The 16,808-nt window shown below is 39.6% G+C and overlaps 1 long non-coding RNA gene across 2 annotated transcripts; it reads left to right on the plus strand.

Annotated features, from left to right (window-relative positions):
* Nucleotides 1-1,698: 1,698 nt before the first annotated feature.
* On the plus strand, nucleotides 1,699-16,808 carry LOC141752892 (uncharacterized). 2 transcript variants are annotated; one of them, XR_012590365.1, is made up of 4 exons: nucleotides 1,699-1,814; nucleotides 5,425-5,689; nucleotides 7,206-7,335; nucleotides 16,292-16,808. It is a non-coding gene; the product is annotated as an uncharacterized LOC141752892 (long non-coding RNA). The 2 variants fall into 2 exon arrangements; XR_012590364.1 differs by lacking the exons at nucleotides 7,206-7,335; nucleotides 16,292-16,808 and having other exon boundaries at nucleotides 5,425-5,858.

The raw sequence follows: 16,808 nt of genomic DNA on the forward strand, positions 1-16,808 counted from the left end.
ACACACCTCACCTATCTCTTGGTTAAAGGGGACATTAGTCAGTGAGTGGTAATGAGTTAATTAGTAAAGTGCCGGTGTGCCATTTATACAGCTTTTTATCAACCTTTTGTCATTATCGAAGGTGCCATGTGTGTCATGTTTTAAGCATTAATTCACAGTCAGATTGATCAAATTGAACAATTGCAGTCTGTAAAAACATGGACACAAGATCACATGTCACATTATCCGTCAGTTTCTGGATGGACGTTCTTGTTTGGAGCCAGGAAATCAAAAAAAGTGGATGGGGTATAGATATAAAATAGGAGTGGACATTCGAATCATCGTAGCAGGATGCGCAGTTGCAAAGAAACGTAGCGGGCTACTTCCATATAAACGTCTGTAGAAACCAACTCGTGGCAAGTTACGGATTCACCGGGACTCGCTCATGCCGCCATGACGTGGAACACAACAGCGTCGGCATCTGTGTGTGCACGTTTGCTCTGAATATTGAATTTAACACCTTTAATATCTCATGTAATACTTTGGAGACAGTGCCTTGAAGCCGTTTAGTGGAAATGCGCCCTGAGCACATTACTGGAGTTAAGAGACGTGTACGACCAGATTATTTCACAAGTAGCCAGTTTACAAGCTGATTTTAAACCAATAAAAAGCCAAACCATCATTGGACGATAAGCAGGTGGGCTCCCAGATTGAATTTCGGCCAATGTTTTCCGCCTCTTTTGCTCGCCATACGGACTGCTTACCTGCATTCAACCAAAGCATGCTCGGACGTGATTGGTCAATACTACTCGGACTACAAACAGAAACCAAAATGTTTCTAAAATATTGTCCCGTTGTCTACATATAATGCAGAATCTTCTTATCGAGATTGCGTTTCTACTGTAATTATGGAAGATCTGTACGTCTTTACTTTAAAAATGTATTCATTCTAACAACATGTAATATAGTATTGTAGTTTTAACAATAATTCTGGTTTATTGCAATTTTTCTTGTTTTTATGGATTGGATCATTTTACCTTCATTTCTATCAGTAATAATAACTTTACACTCACTCAAGTGTATTGCTGAGATCTGGTTACACGAGCAAGAAACATCTTGAAACACCACATTATCATGTAATAGGATGATATGACTTAAAGCACATTGAGACTTAAAGGTCCTCCATGATTAATATGCAAGAAACTAGATGGATGTGGTTTAACAATAAGTAGCGTCTGTCTCGTGACAACTTAGTTCCCCGTTTCAACAGTTGTTTCAACATTTCCTCACTGACTTCCCTTAAGAAACTTAAGGAACTTCCTGAGATGGACCATTCGAGAGTTGAGGGAGTGAGTCACCAGCCATGCAGGTCAACACTGCACAGAACAAAATACTGTAACTAACCGCTCCAGATTTTAGACTTCTTTTAGAAACTCATCTGCAATATTTTGTGCTTTTTGTAAATTCTTAAATTCAAATTAAGACCAAAATGTCCTTCCAAATTCATGCACCATACAGTGTGCACAGGGCAAGACTTGACCCCACATGTGCTTTTTGAACCCATGCTGTTAGTTTCATATTGTTCTCTAACATCACTTGTCAGTTAATACTTTAAGGTGAAGCGATTCTCCCTGTATGTGAATAGTAGGAGCCATGTATTTGATTTGTGTTTAAGTGTAATATGCCTCCTTGCACTAGGGGGTGTATGGTACAGGAAATGTAAGTTCATGCCAGTAATCACAGGTGATGCTGATTGGGAAACTGTTTTTGATTGTGTGCTTGTACGACATGTGTGGCTCTATGAAGTAAAGACACAGGTGGAGAAAATGACACTGGTGAGAAAATAAAATGCATTATAATAAATGATTGGTAAAGACTGGATATTGTTTAAACTGAGCTTAAACTATTCAAATCGATTTGCAGCCAGTAGCTAAAGTAGGCTTAGTCACTGCATGAATATTTGTCTCTGTTTTTAAGAGTTACAGCATTTTTGGAATAAAAAAATGTTTGCTTCCTGTGAGAGAACACAGGTGGAAATGTCATTTCAACAAGAGGAAATAGTTTATTTCTGTTTATTTAATGCAGAATAGTCCTGTCTATTCGGATGGGGTTTCAGCCCTAAGTGGGTCTGCAGTGTTCTCTTCATCTGCCCGGAGAGAATACGCATCATGATAATATTCTACTATACAGTGTTGGTAATACTTTGTGCCAAGCGGTGGAATAATTTTCCACAGTGAGAGCTTGTAAACTGGTATAAACAGTTGAATGCATTCAGTGAGGCTGAAGTGATTTGATGAAACAGAAGGCCACACTTCCCATCAAGGTCAGCTTTGTTGAGAAGATTAGAGAGCAGCTGAATGTACCTGAGGCTGAGCTGCAGTTTGTTTGGAAGCAGATGTTTGCATAGCAGATTCTCTCTTTTCTCTTTGTGTTGTTTTATTTTTTTTAGATCGTTGAGGAATATTTGTTTTTTCATGCAGAGCCACGTTTCAGCCGTCTCATTTCCAGGCTGCTGCTGTCTTGTCCCTTTTTGCTTTTGCCTCAGCAAAGAGCCAGCCAGCCATGCATTCCTATCCAGAACACTCTGCTTCATCGCTGCTTCCCAACCTTTAAATCACATCAGTGTTACATCATAGCACACGCACACACAGCACACACACACACACACACACACTCATACTTCCTGCTGTGGCAATCATGCCAAAAACTTTATCCTCACACAATCTTTTTCTCTCTTTTTTTCCCCTTTTGTCCAAAACTTTCTTATAGTTGCAATGTCATCATCTACATGTTTTATCTGGTATTTAACTCAAGAAGAAACTGTTCTGAGCTGAAGACTTTATTCTGCATGTACCAAAATATTTTGGATGGACATAGAGCTCTGCTGTCTGGATGTACTAGTGAGAAGATACAATGGGATATTATGCTCATTTGTAAGCAGATATATTTTTTGGTATTGAGACAAATGACTCAAAAGACTCCCGGCATTACAAATAGATTAGAATGCATTATCATCTAATAAGTTATTGCAAGATGTTAAAAACGAAAAGGCAAACTATTGAGAGGCTATTTACAGTATCATTGTTTTTTATTTTATTTTTTTTATTTCAATAGCCCTTTTGTTTTTCACTTTTTAAAGGGGCTCTCTGCAAAATATAGAAATTGCTTGTTAACAGCGACACCTGCGGCCGTTAAGTCAACGATAGTCAGCGTTGCGTTGCTCTCGCTTGAGCTCGCACTACATAGAGGCGAGCGGGCATCGGTCAAAACAGTGAGGCGACACACACGACACTGAATGTGATTGACAGCTAAAACCACAATATCACTATATATTTTACATGCTTGGCAGTAATGATAGCTACCGGTCCAATAGGGATTCTTCCAGCTCGGGGTCCGTTTTGATATCCAAAACCAAACGAAGGTCGGTAGATATAACTTTGCTTTTTATGCTTCCGTGGAGTTTGTGTTGGAAGTCCAAAACCGGACGTTAGCTGTCGTTGCAGACTGTTAGCCCTGTAGCAGAGCTGAAGAGAGTAAAGGCACTCGCGAGCGCGCATGACATCACATTAGTTGTATTTTCCCGGAAAAAAAACATTTTTCACATTAAAAGCAGTCTACAGGCTGATAGAGAAAGCCAGAAAGTCGTGGAAGGTCTCATTTTTTAGGTTAGGTTACAACCTGTTCACACATTGGCAATAAAAAAGGATAAAAAAAATGTTTTTACGCATAAAAACTTACATATGGACTTATATAGCGCTTTTCTAGTCTTCCGACCACTCAAAGCGCTTTACACTACATGTCAGTATTCACCCATTCACACACACATTCACATACACTGATGGCAGAGGCTACTAAGGTGCCAACTTTGCCCATCAGGATTTAATCTAAATACTCATTCACACACCGATGGCTATGCCTCCGGGAGCAATTTTTTGGGGTTAAGTGTCTTGCTCAAGGACACATCGACATGTGACCCGGAGCAGCCGGGGATCGAACCACCGACCTTCCGATTGGTGGACAACCTGCTCTACCCTCTGAGCCACAGCCTGCTCTACCCTCTGAGCCACAGCCGCCCTAATACATACAGTCCCTTTAAATGACCAGACGGACAGTGTGCTCTGAACAGCATCACAATCTGTGTCGTCGTATTTGGATTTTTGTTGTTGTTTGTTTTTCTGTTGCCCTGTCAACAAAGTGACGCAATTAACCACAGAACTCTAACGCCTTCTCCTCAGAATCATAACCATAGAAATAGAAAATAACATAACATAATAATAAATAGTTCTATGGTCATAACTCAGCCAAATGCAAACACATAGTTATCATGCACTTACTGCTGGAATCAGAGGAATCTTAGAATTCATTCAGGATACAAATCCATAAGTGTATGTCAAAGTCATGCAAAATAACCTCAGTCATAATCAGCACATTTATCATTTTTTTCCTTCAGTATGAAAAGGGGATTGTATCCATGGTTACAGTAGAATTAGACACTGCTAGAAACTAATCTAGCATGACTTTCGGTGGAGACGGTGCAGATTCACCAAAACGTAAGCAAAATGCGCAGAGGCCTACGTTTATTATTATTGTTAACATTATCATTATCATTATTATAATTAATTTACACCAGGAAATACTTTTTTTATTTATTTAGACTCTATTTAGACTTAAATACAGATTATGCTCTATTGTTTCATTAATCTAGCTACATGGTTAAAATCTAATATAACTAAGTATATTTTGTGTGCAGCTAAACTCATACAGTATATATAATTTATGAAGAATATGAATCGTATTTCAAAACAATTTGACACAGAAAATGGGGAAGTTTAGAGCATTTCCAGACACTTCTGGTGTAGGCCCATGTCCAACTAAATCAATGAACAGATATGATAGTAACTGTGTTACACCACATATAATTGTTATGTATTTAGTGTGTGTTATTAGAAGAAAAAGAAATAAAGGGGAAATGCATGTCTCAATCTCAAAATGTTTTTAAATTGCAGAGCTGCATTTCACTATATTGATACACTATATTATGCATTTGTACTCAACGACTGATACATCCCAAGGTAAGAGAAATAAATGAAAGTGATAATTAATGTACAGTGGGATATTTATCCCCTTTATATCCCCTTTTCTTAATTGGTTGAACTCCTTGTTATAAACAAGCATTGCTTTTGTGTTTTTGTGTTTTGGTACACAGTGTAGACACTGACACAATATACAAATACTACAAACTTCCATCACATATGTACAAGATTAACCTGTAATTGACACATTAACAGAATAAACTTTTATTTACATGAAAAAAAAAAAAAAAGATCTGAGTAGTTAGTTAGGAAACGTATTGTCCAGATCACAATAAATTCACATTATGTAAATATTCACATGTGTTTTGCAGAAACACTGACGGTCCATTTCCTTTCCTGTTTTCTCTTATAGCTCTGGACCTTTCAAAGAAGTGCAACAGGAGTTCCGGCAAATTACAGAACATTCGTTTTTTGATCAGCAAATCTTCAGAAGGGGGCTTCTTCAAAGAAATAACTTCCCACTTCACTTCTTAAGCTGAACAAAAACTCCTCTTAAATGAATGGCTTTTGCTCACAGCTTGTGGCCGCAGCTGGCAGTATTGTTGCCCACTCCCGTCCTCTGGCCACAGAACAGACACACGGAGGATGAAGGGCGGCAGAGGCGGTTGACTCAACAGGTACACACATGAAACGGCCGCAATTATTGCCCTCCCTGCTTCTCAACACCAGCGGCTGACTTGACAAGGTGTTGCTTGATGTATGTTATTGTTTTTGTTGTCTCAGGGTGACAGATTTCCTCAGATGACCTTATAGTCTAGCATCAGGATAAAAAGCTCAACACTAGAAGATGTTTGAGTCTCTGTTTCTGCTTTAATGATCCGTAGAATATGTGAATAGCAGTGCAGACCATTGATCATCAATAGCGGTAAAGAAACAAAAACAGACTTTAAAAATAATAACTTAAGAAAAACAGCGCCTCGATAGATAATTTCTTTTGTTTGTTTGTGCAAACATTAGTAATTGTGGTCAATTACCACATCAATGAACGACCACAATTACTAACAACTAAAGTTGCTGCAACTTCACTCAGTTGTTTTTGAATAAACGAACAATGCTGTTGTTTTTCTCGTGAGGACAGCCTCAACTCTGAATATGACAACAAGCAGGCGGTTTCTCTAAATATCAGACAGTCCACCTAAATACACCTCTAGTTAAAGGTTGTACGGTGTTACTTTAAAAGGACTAGTGGGTAGGATTTAATGGGATCTATTAGCAGAAATGGAATATCCATAACTACGTTTTCATTAGTGTATAATCACCTGAAACTAAGAATTGTTGTGTTTCCGTTACCTTAGAATGAGTCCTTCATATCTACATAGGGAGTGGGTCCTGTTCACGGAGTCAGCAATGTTGCTCCGCCATGTTTCTACAGTAGCCCAGAATGGACAAACCAAATACTGGCTCTAGAGAGAGACCTTCACATTTTTACGTTGTAGTAGCAGCTTGAATTTGGTGGCTTGAATGCACCTGAAGGCCATCGTAGGTTCTTCTACAGGCTTGGAAAGGGAAGGGCACCTTTAATTGATGTTTAGGTCAACATATGCTCATTCAACGGTTCGTATGATATCTTGTGAAAAAGCTTGGCTTTTTTGGTTCGTTTTCCTATGGATGTCAAGCAACACTTGTCAATTACCAGTCGTTTCATGCATACAGTCTTTTGAAATTAACTTTCGTCTTCACAGGAAACGACTTCTTTAGGTTTAGGCAATAAAAATGACTTAGTTAGGTTTGGCTTAAAATAACTACGGAAGTGGCGTTACTTAAGTACGTAAGTTACGTGACAAATAAATCAACATTGACTTCTGGTTTCATTGACTTCTGGTTTCACACGGGACACGGATGCCGGTCTCCTGGGCGAAAGTCCGGTATGTTTAGACCCACCCATCCACCCCGACCTCCTCCCTATGGTGTTCGTCGCTCTTTATACTTTACATTACACATGAATTGATTTTGTGGGATACACACACATTACAGTACATTACTTTTCGTAGATGTAGCTACAAACAGTGTATAAGCCTGTTTAGGTAACTATGGGTCATCTCTTCTTTGCCTCTATTCCACGTCCAGGAAGTTGTGCAACAGTTCCCTCTGACCTCCAACTCCCTTCACTTCGTCTCATTCCACTCTGTGTAGGCACGTAAACTCTTTGACTGTGGGGTCAAGTGCTGTTACTACCTTCAGCTCTGAGATGGATTCTCCTTTACATGGCCAGCTCTTGAGGTACAGCATGAAGGCCGGCTCCTCACAGAAAACCGACCTCAAGGTGAAACCACATTAACAACACATTCTCACCATCCAAGAGCCCACTGACGTATCAGAGATGTTTTAGACAAGTGAGCAGAGACAACTTGAGAATTAATCACTATAACATTATGTGTGTTAGTACAATAACAAAGGGACCTATTTTAGAACTATTTAATAACAGCATTGTCAACCCATAGACATGGACATAGCAGGTAGGTTAGGTAAGGTTTAAAGCTCCTTGCCAACTGGACAATCTAAACTTAGGGAAAACGGTAAGGTCTCTCATTCATTGTACGGGAGTAGAGGCTGAAATATCAGACACACATACCCCAAACCAAAACTATCTGCATGGCTATAGTCTATAGCACTTGAGTGCATTGAGGAACTTCAGGTGAATGTAGGTGAACCAACCCTTTAATTTAATGTTGTTTTGTTAGAAAAGTGTGGACTTAATTGATTGATTGGACGTATTGTTAAGCCATTGTATAGAACCCATTAGAGTAACAGCTGAAGAGGGTGTCAACACAGTACAGGCTGTTCTGTTCCACTGTTAGTACTTATACCTATGAAAAGTAATTACTGTAATTTGTATATAACCTGTGTAATTGTATGCCAGGACGTACAGGGCAAACAAGCACGGGAGACTGCTGTTTATGTCCTGTGTACTTTTGTTACATAATTTAACTAACGTTACGCTACCTAAGTTACATAACAAACATACTTATTTTAACCCAAACTACGATCTTTTCCTAAACCTATCCAAGTAGTTTTTGCACCACAGAGGCTTGCACAGGGGCACTGATCGCTCGTGTTGCTGGACATGAAAAATACATTTTCCTAAAATATCATACAAACTGTTATGATGATCTGTTGCACAGCGACACATCGGCTGTAAACGCTCCTGCTGGTACAGAATACCTGGAATTGGTCCTCTCTGGTGATGTATTTTCTTGGCTATCTTTCATCCCTGCTTATCACAGTTAAGATAGCGTCAACTTGTTTGGCTAAAGGCCCCATCATGATACCACACTGCGAGGCCTAACAGCCCCAGGGGCTCCGGGCCCTGACCTGATATGCTCAGGGGGCCACAGCGGGGCCTGGGCCCAGGGATTATAGAAATGCACTGTGTCAGAGCATGTGGTTGAGCTGTTTTCAGTTTTTGTGGAACTTCTGGCCTGTGTGATCACGGCCTAAGGTATTTCAACATTTGTTTCACCACTCCGACTATGGTTGTTTCCCTTTATTTAAACTGGTGCGTGCAATAATTATATTAACTTCAGGAACTAAAGCCAGAACTATGAAAATAAGATTCACGTTGTAGTGAACTGGACACATTTCACATGGAATTTGGATATGTTTTAGACGTTAAAACCACCGATAGACTGCCATGGCACCTTAAATAAGCTATAAGGAAAGGGTGATGGAGTGGTTTCAAGTGAAATTGGGTTAGAGGATAAACAAATCAAGGTTAACCTAAATGATTCCTGCACAGATATTGGAAAAAAGGAGAGAGAGAAGAGGGAGAAAGAAAGAGAGAGATGTGCTAAAGGATTAGCAGTGAGGAGCTTCCCTGTGGTGAGCAGGCCTTCTCTTTCCCAGGAACACTGTAAGGTGATTACTGTGTCGTTTGCCATCGCTCCACTGGTTCAGCACTATGGACACAAGAGCTTCACTGCCTCCACTCAGCACAATGGGAATCAGACTTAGACTTTATACATGCCTTTCATTTTACAAATACTAAAAAAAGTGTACTCACTTTGCGAAAGTTGAAGTTTAACTCGATATGTCGAGAATTTTACATATAAATGAGCATGAAAATAACAACGGGAAGCAAAGAGCGAAGAGTTCAGAGAGTTTTGAATTCTGCTCCACTTCAGACAGCTGGGTTCCTACATTTTGTGAGTGTGTGTGCGGCTGTGTGTGTGTGTCTGTCATTGGATTGGGAAAAAGATGAAGAATTGGGTGATGAGGGGAGGAGAGGTGGTTCTTTTCTTTCCTCTGAATGAAAGCCAGCTGTGGCCTTGCAGTGTAATACCTCGGCCGGAGGAGGTGGACGAACACACACCTAAACACTGAGTGAGCGTACCAGTAAGCCAGTATAACAGTGTGTCAGTGAGCCGGCATGAACGATACCAGGACCCTGAAACTGAAGCAGCTAAATGGAATTCAGCCATCAATAATTTTGTTATTCACACAAACCGGTCTTCTAACTGTGACATCACAAAATGCTTTCTGTTAAAAAGGACTAATGACAAGCAGTCAGTTTATGATTTGGAGGCCAAGCTAACAGGTCCCAGACCAGTCTCTCAAATGAGCACATGTTACAGTCACAGCCGACGCCCGCTCCATGAGTCTGATGGTGCCTTCGAATGGGGTTTACCGTGTTCACCAGAAGAGTCCATATTAACGCCCTCCTCTTGTCGTATTCACGACCTCGTAAGTGGAAAGTTTCTGAAAGCTCCGAGTTCACGAGTTGTGACGTGTTTGCTGACGTTCTCAGAAATGGCGGAGGCCAAGGAAGTTGCATATGTATCCCCACTTACTAGCTTGCTAAATGTATCTAGACGCCAACAGTAACGTTAATATTGTTGTTGCTTTGCAGCGGCGTTCTCATGACTTCACCACTTGAACACCAAGCATATTGTGTACACAACTTCCCATGTTGTAAACACAAGCTCACGATTTTCATTTGAAGGCACCATCACCATCCTTGTATGTTTGGATTGTATTTCTGATTAGGATGTGAGGTCCACCTGCAGGAGATTGGCTCCACAGGTTGAGGCGTTGCCTTCTCTCCTCCCCTTTTGATGGGCTGGAGTTCCTGATTGGTGTAATATGGGGACTGAGGAGCTACAGGTGAGTGGGCCAGCCTGACAGTCGGGGCGGCTGGGATTCTTTGCATTATGAACAATTCGCCAACTTACTTCTCATTTGTTGTGTCAGAGCTACTAAGTTTTAATCAATGTGTCAACTCTGTGCATCTAGTGAAGTTATTGAGGTACTTGCAAACTACCTGGACTGGGCCAGTTTTAAAAACTTTGGTTAATTACAATAGGTGCAGGGGTGCTGTTTTGTCTCTATTATGTTGTTGTTGTTGTTGTTGTCGGTGTTTTCGTTGTCGTCGTCGTTGTTGTTGTTGTTGTTGTTGTTGTCGTCGTCGTTGTTGTGGTCTGGTTTTGGTTTCTTTTAGGAAAAGTTAGTGGTAGCTCTTATTTCTAAGAGTTCTGTTTTGGTTATATTTATTTCTTTGATTTGAACAGCACCCACCAACCCTTTATCCTTTATAGTCTGCCTCACCTGCCTTCCCCTAACAAGCTGAGTCCTAACAGCACATGAAGACAAAATTGTTGTCAACCTTTCATCCAACTTCTGGTAAGAATTTCAAATTGTTATTGCTTACTGCACAACCCATTCTTAAATCCTAATTCTTAGCTGCTACAGTTACCTGCTACTACTACTATGATTACTACTGCTGCTGCTCATGTTTCTTACATGCAGAACTATTATGAATACTGCTAGCACTACAATCACTAGGGCTACTAGTGGTGTTGCTGTTTATTCTACTACTACCAATAGAACTACTACTAATAGGCCTAATGCTTTTGGGCGTGCATCTCTACAAACTGTCGGCTAGTTGTTTTGTGTACAACGCAAAGAGCTGGCTGCAAACGGCCATAAAAACCTCAATTGAGAGGCATATTCTCAATGTGTTGTATTCATGTCCAAAAAATGCTCCTAAAACCTGAATAATCAAATTTGGAATATTGTCATATTCAGAATAATAGTGGAATATTAGTGTGCATGTAAACATAGTCACTGGTTGCACCATATTTGATCGATAACTAAAGGACAAAACCAGCAAGCAAATCTATTCTTCTAATGATCAAAATTTGGCTCTGTGGGTTTCCCAATTTCAAAAGGGATTTTCGGTGTCTGTGTTAACTGGGTCACCTCTCGATGCTCGGTGTCCAAGAGGCAGGAAAAGCCTCCAGTCTCGCTCACCACAGGGTCTTGTGTGAAAGCAGACTTGAGTGGGAAGAAAAGACACAGTAAGCGTGGCAGTACAGTAGGCTGAGGAGGAGGAGGAGGAGGCTGGATAATATACTGAGCTAAACATCCCTTTTATTCTTTGAAAAGCGTTTAATTATACATTATTATCCTTTCAGAAATAATAACCTAGGTGATGTATTTGTTCAGCTCCTTTGCTGTTTTTCTTTGATCAATACACCTGTAAGTGTCACAGAGTTACAGTACGTAGTATCGCTGGGAGATGTTAATGGATTAAAGACTCTCTATAAAACCTTACAGTGAATCTAAAACGACATTACACCAATCATTGGACCTGCTTTTTTATCTTTTTTCCTTTTCCCCCAATCCCCTTTTTTTCCTCTCCTTACTGCCTGTCGTTCCACATTTATTTCTTCACCCACCATTTCACCATTGAGTCCTTCCCTTACTCATTACAGTGATGTGAGATTAATTTAAGTACACGGACTTCCTACTAAACTAGTCTATCTCTGGGCTTTTTGGCCCTTCCAACATGTCCATGCAATCTCCTCTGAAAGGAAAGAGGCTATTAAGCAGCCCTTCAAGAAAGGATGGAGGGAATCAAACCGAGGGCAATTGAACACAGGTAGACAAACAAATTCACACAGTGACACTGGGAAGAAATTGAGGTGTGTTTGTGTGTGTGTCGGGGTGTGTGTGTGTGTGTAATGGTATTCCTTTAAATATGCCCTTTTAGTTCCCCCTTCAAGTATTCAACAAACATCCTGAATGTATGGTTACTGCAGTTTCAGTGGCAAACATTTGATGGTGTTACACATTTGTTCTGCTTCATTAGAGAATAAAAAAGGCTATAATAGGACTACACGCTGTTGAAACACTTAGTCTGCTGATTAAGCCACAAAAGGAAGAACGTGTATAGTATTATATACTCTCTTAAGTAGATGCCAACCTGTCGTTGACACCATCTATTTTTAAATCAGGCTGACAAGAAAACTGGATTATAGCGTGACTGAACTAGATGCCTACAGATTTGATACGTGCAAATAGGTGTAATTGATATTAAAACATTGATACAAGTAATTGTAGTTCACAGTATGTGATAACAAGTCTGAAGCCAATGCAAAGTTGACACTGCAGGTCGAGGTTGGCGTTAACCCGCTGAGACTCGGATCCCGACTGACTTTACTGTCTTTCAGAGGCTCTAGCAGGTTCAGTTTTAGAGCTACAGTGAAGAAACTGGTATCATCTGAAACTAGAAAAAACTAAAGAATCATTGGTACCAACCATGTCATACTAGCTTGTTGTGAAGGAGTCTAAATGACGCTCTAAATTTGGGCTACATTTTAGCAAGGAAAAACTGGCATTGCCATTTTCAAAGGGGTCCCTTGACCTCTGACCTCAAGATATGTGAATGAAAATGGGTTCTATGAGTACCCACGAGTCTCCCCTTTACAGATGTGCCCACTTTATGATAATCACATGCAGTTTTGTCCAAAAACCATGCAGTTTTATGCATGCAGTATAAATGTTATTTTCTCCTATTCTAAAATGGTGTATTTGAATATGTCTGCATACTGGGATCCCTAAACACTGATCATTTTGTCAATTTTCAAAAAATGGTTAAATTTAGCATCAAAACGAATAATTAATTTAAATCATTAATTCATGTTTATTTCTGATTAATTACTAGAACAACTTGACACAAATTAATCTTCAGGTTCCCAGCTTTCAGATGATGTACACCACTTCTATGTGACATCTTTTGCTGACCTCCTATCTCCCCCTAAAGACCCCCTGTACCCCCTAAAAAAGACAAAACCTAGTCTATTGTGGGTCTCAGGGGGTTAAAAGGAAGTCCATTCAGTGTCCAAAACTAAATGTTCATCCCCTAAGAATAATGAATGTGCTCAGTAAGAACCCATTAGCACCTTCTGTTGGTAACTTGCTATCCACATATGTTTTCTGGAAATGTAAAAATCCACATTAATGCATTGCAATAGGAATGTGAGCAGATTGGCCAGACAACCTCTGGCTCACACTGTGACCTCTGGCCAGGTGTAGATGCACTTTGAACAGTTTGGCAACATTCTTAAGACAAAAATGCGTCCAGCTTTCACCTTACTCTAACTTTGTCAATAAGCCACGGACGAGCCCTTCCTATGCAAATGACAAATAAGGAGAGCCTGCCCTGCAGGAAACTTCGCTTTGAGAGACCCTGAAGGGACCATCAGGAGTAGCCCAACTAGTTTCGCCACCAGCTCGGATTACCGTCTTACAGTACGAGTAACGCTAGCCTATAGCGAGGCTGCAGGAAAGTAGCCTACTGAAGCTTTTGACCATCTCTATTTGTCATAGTCTCACCGTGCATGTCATAGCGGGCTCTAAAAAGTCACGAGTCGTCGGTGTTAAAGTGCAGTTTCAAGCCATTTTTCATTTTGTCAAATTAGGTCTAAACTCAACAGATTTGTGACTTGGGTCTAACTTGAGTCCAAGTCATGTGACTCAAGTACAGTGTTGCATTTCCACCAGGCGTGGTTATCACCTCTAGTGATTGAAACTCAAGCCATTTTGATTTTAACCCTTTTTTTTATTAAAACACACTTTCCATTGTCACCAGTAACGACAGATCAACCAGGACCTAAATCTTAAGATATGTAAGATATTTTCATGATGACATATCAAATGACAATTCTAAATTGTCTTGCTGAACGTAGGCTACAGAGAATTATCATCTGAATATGCAGCTCCCCTCGGCTTTACAGAGCTTTACAGTGAGTTTCCGCTCATTATTTGTCTGACTACAACTTTACTGTTCTGGTTCACTCTCACTACTCTCATTGTGTCGTTTTCGGCCACAGCAGGCAGCTGTTTTCAGAGAAAAGGCTCTAGAAAAACACTGTACACTACCTGCTCAGCATCAAACAGCAGACAGACACGGTTAGAGACTAGCATGGTGAACATAGTGGAGCATTTAGCAGCTAAAGAGACAGATATTTCCATCAGGAGTTGGTGGAGAACAAAAACCGAGACAAAAAAAACAGGAACATTATTAACTTAACATCAGTCAAATGGCCAGAAACAGGACTTTAAATGAATGATACTATTGCACTGTAACTTCTGGATGTGTAAATAACAAAAGGTTTGCTAACGAGTTTAATGAATTTAAAAAGTGACATTTTTCCACTGCCCCCAAGTGGCCAAAAAAACAGTTACTGCAAGTTTAATGTGTTTTCCAAAAGCAAAAGAAAATGCCCCAAAAAATGTTTAAAAAAAGATGATTAAATGTAGTTTATAACAGATTAGTCTTGACTGCGTATTGCACACTGATTCTGCACATTTAGTTTTGCACCTTTATCCTATTTCCTCATGGACCACATCTATAAAGGCCCACGTACTTCCCACAGGCTTGAACAAATGTGAAGCCTGTGGAACGGGATTCCCCGAGGAAAGACTCTGTTCGATGTACAGTGAAATCCCCCTGATTTATTCGGTCAATGTCTGCCTCATCCACTCTCACTGTACAATGCATAAGGAGTACCTGAGGCCTGGGAGAGAATTGATCTCCTGTCAGACTGTAACGGGCCTCTCTCCTCTCAGATCACCACTTCTCTGTTGTGATTTCTTCAACCGAGGAGATCGGCTCACATTGGGTGAAGAGTGTAAATGGGTTCAAATGGGTTAATTATTAATGAGAAAATTACCCCACCAAAGTCCATGTGGGGTTTTGTGTTTGTCTGAGCAGGTTTGTGCCAGACTCCTCTTTGTGTGTATCACCTGTCTAAACCAGAATAGATTTAGGCCTTGAAGCTGCGTTAATGAACTGAGAATTTAATTAGAAATTCATACGTGAGAGATGATATTCAAACGATCACTAAACAATGGCTCTCTTTTAATTAACTCTGATCTCCTTTTTCTCTTACAATTAGCCTTATCACTGTTCATTTAGCAAGTATAAAAGACCATAGTGAAAAAGAGATGAGCAGGCTGTGTACTACTCACAGATACAGAAGTCCAGAGAAATACATAAAGCTTGTAGAGAGAAGAGATGTTTTCTCTGCCCTCTGCCTGCCTTGTCTCTTCTAATGCTTTTATTCTTCTTATGTGGTTGTTTTGTTCTGAATGATCTCCACTCAGGAGTGAAAATGCAAGCTTAAAGCCGGGATGAATCATCAACTTAATGTGGTCTTCCCCTAAAAAATAGCAGCCTCGGTGTGGCAGCCTGTCACAAACATATATATGTACATACCTACAGGTTTTTTGTATCAGCGACACGGCTGCTCGCGATCCTAAATCGTACATCTTTTTAAATAACGTGGCTAGATATCACAAAGGCACAGCCATTATTTCAATGTAGCTGCTGTAAATGAGCCCAAAGTCAAAAGGATTACTTATATTTGGCTTTGAAGTCATTTTTCAGAGTTTGGCTGAAACCAAATATCCACCCTCGGGACTTGAGATCATACACACCTTGATGTTTTCACTGTCATCACTGAGGCGTGTTCATTTGATTGTAAAGTGTTGCATATTTAAACAACATATATGTATTATTTTTTACACCTATCAGCAGCTATAACCCCATAATTTATTGTTATTATTATTATTGTTATTATTATTATTATTATTTTATTGATAATTTATTATTATTATTATTATTATTATTATTATTAATAATAATAATTTATTATTATTAATATTAATATTCATTTATTTGTATTAATTTATACTATTCTTGCATTTTTACACGCTTAATGATAGATCCTATTTTTCAGCATTATTATTAGCACTGCTATTATACATATTTCTTATTTATATTTTGTTATGATTTCTCTATGTTTGTTTAAATATATATATATAAATACAGTTCAGATATATATTTATTTATTTCTATTCTAGATTGGGAGCAAAATGTAACTCAATTCCCCTCCGTGGATCAATAAAGTATTTCTGATTCTGATATTTATTTATAGTTTTCTTGCTGAAGAGAGGGAAGTTGGTCCCAAAGTGGCCGCTGTATTGATACCCTCCACCTTAAAGAAGGGCGCTTCATTGAGCTGTGAGTGTGACTACAAACGGAGTTCACTCCACCACGGAGTGGGAGGGTGTTTAGGGACCGGATTGGAATTGGGCCCTCATTGATCCCTCTCATCCACTTGGTCGAAGTGTGTAAGACCCCAAAAAAATCCACAGGGGGCACTGCAGTTTCCAGAACCAGATCAGTTCAGGTCTTCCTTCCAGGAAGGTCACAGTGGAAAACACCAGTGCTGCCATGTGGCCTGTTTATGGTGAATTTAATCATATATTTTGACGCATACACCATAAAACGTTCCATTCAATCCATGCTCCATCAATGGTAAAGGTAAATGTTTCATTTTTTCTAAAACTTAATATTGCCATGAAATGTTTTCTTCTATAACATCTGAACTGCTGTCAATATACGATCTGATTTTGTGTGATCTTTAGATGTGTTCAATCAATTGAATAATG

This window comes from Sebastes fasciatus, chromosome 16 (assembly GCF_043250625.1).
Source record: "Sebastes fasciatus isolate fSebFas1 chromosome 16, fSebFas1.pri, whole genome shotgun sequence".
Classification (NCBI taxonomy): domain Eukaryota; kingdom Metazoa; phylum Chordata; class Actinopteri; order Perciformes; family Sebastidae; genus Sebastes; species Sebastes fasciatus.